Below are 5,772 nucleotides of genomic sequence, written 5' to 3' on the forward strand. Positions count from 1 at the left end.
ATGCGACACCATGGAGGAGGACAGAAGTACTGGAGCCGGACATGTTCTCAAACACTCTGTTCTCTGAACCCCCTCAGCCAGCTCTGAGGTCTGACGAGGCCCAAGGCTCTGAGACCTGACCAGGCCCACGGCTCTGAGGTCTGACCAGGCCCACGGCTCTGAGATCTGACCAGGCCCAAGGCTCTGAGATCTGACCAGGCCCAAGGCTCTGAGGTCTGACCAGGCCCACGGCTCTGAGATCTGACCAGGCCCAAGGCTCTGAGGTCTGACCAGGCCCACGGCTCTGAGGTCTGACCAGGCCCAAGGCTCTGAGATCTGACCAGGCCCAAGGCTCTGAGATCTGACCAGGCCCAAGGCTCTGAGATGTGACCAGGCCCAAGGCTCTGAGGTCTGACCAGGCCCAAGGCTCTGAGGTCTGACGAGGCCCACGGCTCTGAGATGTGACCAGGCCCAAGGCTCTGAGGTCTGACCAGGCCCAAGGCTCTGAGGTCTGACCAGGCCCACGGCTCTGAGGTCTGACCAGGCCCAAGGCTCTGAGATCTGACCAGGCCCAAGGCTCTGAGATCTGACCAGGCCCAAGGCTCTGAGGTCTGACCAGGCCCAAGGCTCTGAGATCTGACCAGGCCCAAGGCTCTGAGATCTGACCAGGCCCAAGGCTCTGAGATGTGACGAGGCCCAAGGCTCCTGTTTGAATGTGTCTGAAGGATGAAATGAATGTGTCATAGAAGAAGCTGTTACCTGTTTCAGTGTGTGAGGCCAGATGGGTTTGGTGCACCAGACTAGAAAACGCAAGCGTAACCCCCGCCCCTCCAGAGAGACCACACACACACACACACACACACACACACACACACACACACACACACACACACACACACACACACACACACACACGCCCCTCCAGAGAGACCTGTCTGCCTTGTTTTAGTTATTTATCTCTATATTTTACTGTTGAAATGGAAATAGATTTGTCCGTTGTCTAAAGCTAGCGATGCTTGCTTTAGTTGTGTTGTGTTGACTGATCTGAGCTGGCCTCTTACTTGATGATGTTTTCCATTGCTGGAGGATGGGTTAAAGCCCTAGGGTTAGGGTGTTTCTGATGGGTTAGGGTGTTTCTGTGTGACATTGGCTGCAGGGGAGGCTGGGGGAGATTGATACTCATTGTGATGCTGGAACAGACACCATTCCCCACTCCGACTTATACCTCCACCTGCCTCCCCTGATTTACTCCTGATTGCAGTTTGTAAATACTGTTGCTTTATGGTGTCCTTTCTCTTGACTCTACTGACTCTATTTTCTTAATATTCTTGTTTTATTTATTGTGGTGTGTCTTTGTTTAATCACGTTTAGCTCAAGGAGGTGGGAAGGACTCTGAAAAAGCCAAATACTGTACATGCATACATGTAACTCATTCAGTAGTGTTTACAGCAGTATACAGCATCTCTCTGGAACCTACAGTGTCACAACGTCCATACTAGCACACTGCATAGTATGCATTATGCATAGCCAACTCTTGATTAAGAAGTGTGCATGTTTTAAAATTGGAACAGAAGCCTGTGGCTGAGCATGCAACTGCTGATGTGTGTGTTACACTGTGAGCTGTGTAGTGTGCAGAGCCAGTCGTCTACATGATTAAGAAGTGTGCAGAGCCAATCGTCTACATGATTAAGAAGTGTGCAGAGCCAGTCGTCTACATGATTAAGAAGTGTGCATAGCCAATCGTCTACATGATTAAGAAGTGTGCATAGCCAATCGTCTACATGATTAAGAAGTGTGCATAGCCAGTCGTCTACATGATTAAGAAGTGTGCATAGCCAGTCGTCTACATGATTAAGAAGTGTGCATAGCCAATCGTCTACATGATTAAGAAGTGTGCATAGCCAGTCGTCTACATGATTAAGAAGTGTGCAAGGCTGCATTGGATATAGACTGAATGTGTCGCTGCTGGTGTGTCTAGCATAATGTGTAGTATGCAGAGCCAGTAGTGTACATGACTATGGAGTTTGCTAGTCTGGATATCGGCAGAGCGAGCTGCAGTTGGTGGCACTGATAGCATTCTGAAACACCGGACAGTATTCACACCCCATTAGTTTGATCATTGTTGCACTCCTTCGGACCCAGGGATGCAGCATGGCAGGCACCCTAACCCTAACCCGATGGCAGGCACCCTTCAGGCACATTTGGGAAGGAACTCCCAACTAATGATGGCTTGCTTTCCCATTATTTTTGTGTTGATTGAGGTTGGATATTTCCTTAACCTTTCTTGAGATTCTCAAACCGTACCAACCCAGAGACAAATCTATCCAAGACCATTCATTCCAGTAATTCAAATCTTTAAAATCAAAATCACTTCCATACAGTACAGTAGACCCTAAGGCCTGTGTGCTTATTTGAATGATTGTCTTGTGTGGAATTCTTGCGATCACCAATTAAAATCTTGACATTTAAAAACATATCTTACATGTGTAATCTGACCAGAGGACAACGACACAGTTCAATGTCAACAAACCAAAGCACAGACTTCAACTACATAGTTGTCTGTACAAGAGCTGTTTGTACAGTAATACAAGAGCTGTTTGTACAGTAATACAAGAGCTGTTTGTACAGTAATACACGACACGTTAACTGGAGTGAGAAAGCAGATGGGTGGAATCCTGATACCAGATCTGCGCGCGTAAATGAAATCATTGTGCAAATTTCCTGATTGACATCAATGCAGATTTACACACACAGATCTCGAATTAGGATTCCACCCTATAGGTCTAGAATGTTCCACTATGACATCAGTTGATCAACTGATTTATTCTGATATCTAACATGTTTAACTCTTTACGTACGTTTTAGCTGCTTTGTTTATAGACACTTTAGATGATGGTTCTTCATGTGTAAATAAACCCGTATATCTAAAGACCATTCATATCTGTGCCAGTGAACTTTGGCCAGTGTGTAGGGTTAGGGTTAGTGTGTAAGTTGTGTACATTTTCCTCTGGATGATCAGATTGGGCCCACGCTGAATTTGGTTCTGTTCCAAAGACAAATGACGTACCAGGCAGTCTGCTTCCAGGCTACTGAATGACTATGATGGTGTTTGATGGGTGTATTTGGAATGGCTCAAGCCTGAGGGAGTGTGTCACTATGAGGGCCTGCAGTATGTTGTGATTTTTAAAAGTCATTTTTCTGCCTTTGATAAGATAAACATGTTTCTGATCCTCTGGCTGCAGCTCCCTGCTGATTGGTTACATGTATGTATCATGTATGTAGGGTTAGGGTTAGATATGTATGTATCATGTATGTATTCATACTCAGTATATTTCAGAGAGCTTTTCTTGACTGCAAATTTATGTTGAATGTAGAATAAACAAGCAAATCTAGGACTGTATCACTTGTTTTTTTTCCCATTCAGCATCATCATCGTGTGTGTGTGTGTGTGTGTGTGTGTGTGTGTGTGTGTGTGTGTGTGTGTGTGTGTGTGTCTCTCTGTTTGTAGAGAGAGAGTTGTCCACAAAACTCGCTCACAAAATGGACAATAATTTGGCTTGTATACTATTGTCCTCTGTGTAGTGTGGAATTGGAGGATCGGGTGCAAATGGACGGCAGACCCGAGAGTTGATCTCAGAGCAGAACCAGCATGATGGGCCTGGGGGTCGCCTCTGTCTGCTGTAGCTGCAGGAGGACCTCTGTCTCTGTCTCTGTCTCTCTCTCTCTCTCTCTCTCTGTCTCTCTCTCTCTGTCTCTCTCTGTCTCTCTCTCTCTCTCTCTCTCTCTCTGTCTCTCTCTCTCTCTCTGTCTCTCTCTGTCTCTCTCTCTCTCTCTCTGTCTCTCTCTGTCTCTCTCTCTCTGTCTCTCTCTGTCCCAATCTCTGTCTCTCTGTCTCTCTCTCTGTCTCTCTCTCTCTCTCTCTCTGTCTCTCTCTCTCTCTCTCTCTGTCTCTCTCTCTCTCTCTCTCTCTGTCTCTCTCTCTGTCTCTGTCTCTCTCTCTCTCTCTCTGTCTCTCTCTCTCTCTCTGTCTCTCTCTCTGTCTCTCTCTCTCTGTCTCCCTCTCTGTCTCTCTCTGTCTCTCTCTGTCTCCCTCTCTGTCTCTCTCTGTCTCTCTCTCTCTGTCTCCCTCTCTGTCTCTCTCTGTCTCTCTCTGTCTCCCTCTCTGTCTCTCTCTGTCCCCATCTCTGTCTCTCTCTCTCTGTCTCTCTCTCTCTGTCTCTCTGTCTGTCTCTCTCTCTGTCCCCATCTCTGTCTCTCTCTCTGTCTCTCTCTCTCTCTCTGTCTCTCTCTCTGTCTCTCTCTCTGTCTCTCTCTCTGTCTCTCTCTGTCTCTCTCTCTGTCTCTCTCTGTCTCTCTCTCTCTCTGTGTCTCTCTCTCTCTCTCTGTCTCTCTCTCTGTCTCTCTCTCTCTCTCTCTCTCTGTCTCTCTCTCTCTGTCTCTCTCTCTGTCTCTCTCTCTCTCTCTCTCTGTCTCTCTCTCTCTCTGTCTCTCTCTCTGTCTCTCTCTCTCTCTCTCTCTCTCTCTCTCTCTCTCTCACTCTCTTTGATTGATTGATTGAAAACTTTATTAGAAGATTTGCAGAAGTAGGTACATGAAAGTACATATTACATACAAGGTCAACTAACAGGATAAAAACCCAAGAAAGCCACTGGCTTATTTCAATTGGGGTCCTTGATTCTCAATTCATCGTTACATGTAAGACAGACAAAAAAGCTAGTACTATCTACAAGATAATACAGACAAATAACTATTACTATCTACAAGATAAACACACATCCATCATGGGAAGAACAATACAACAAAACATAAGGTATGTACAGCGGGTAGGACAGGTGGGGACATACACCACAGGTGGGGGCGGGGGACAAAACACAAAGTATGTACAGTGGGTAGTTCGGGTCTTTTAATCTGATTTTTGATTTAGAGGGTCCAGTTACGGATTGCAGCCTCCTGTAAATGTTTTTTGAGAGTGGTTTTGAAGGTGGGCAGTGTTTTGCACTCCTTTAAGATTATAGGAAGGGCGTTCCACATTTTTACTGCATAGTTTGCAAACGAGTTTAACCCCTTGTTTGTGGTGCAACGCGGTTGAACGTGGTTCGTGGAGCTTCCTCTGGTGTTGTATGTGTGGACGTTGTTCACTTTTTGGAAGTATGTTGACAGGTACTTGGGTGTCTTTGTGGTGTAGCGTATCTTGAAGACCAGGCCCAGTGCAAGCTGCTGCACTCTGTCAACTACTCGTAGCCAATCAAGGCTCAAAAAATGAGCAGCGGTTAGATGTGTCCTAGGGTTGAGACCTAGCAGAAGCCTAACCAGTTTATTTTGGGCTGTCTGGAGTCTTGTTTTATGGGCCTTTGTGGTTCTATAGTACCATGATGTTACGGCATAGTCGAAGTGACATTGAATGAGAGCTCCTGATAGGGTCCTCAGTGTGTTTTTACTGACAAGTGAGGATATCCTGTACAAGAATCTAGTTCTATGGTTAACTTTTTTGATTACTTTTGCTGCCATTTTATCTCCGGAAAGATTTGCCTCTAAGATGGAGCCCAGGTATGTAATATCCTCTTTTCTTGTGATATTAATGTTACCCACTTTTATTTTAAAATTTTCAGCCTTTCTGAGTTTAGATGGGGATCCGTATAGGATGGTTTCAGTTTTACCTAGGTGTATTGATAGTTTATTGTCAGCTAGCCAGATGCAGATTCTACTCAGTTCAGTGCTTAGCGCTTTTTCCACCTGCAATATGTCCCTGTCAGAGACCAGCAGAGCCGAGTCATCCGCGAACAGGAATAAATT

This window comes from Nansenia antarctica (assembly GCF_963989245.1).
Source record: "Nansenia antarctica genome assembly, chromosome: 19".
In the NCBI taxonomy this organism is placed as follows: Eukaryota; Metazoa; Chordata; class Actinopteri; order Argentiniformes; family Microstomatidae; genus Nansenia; species Nansenia antarctica.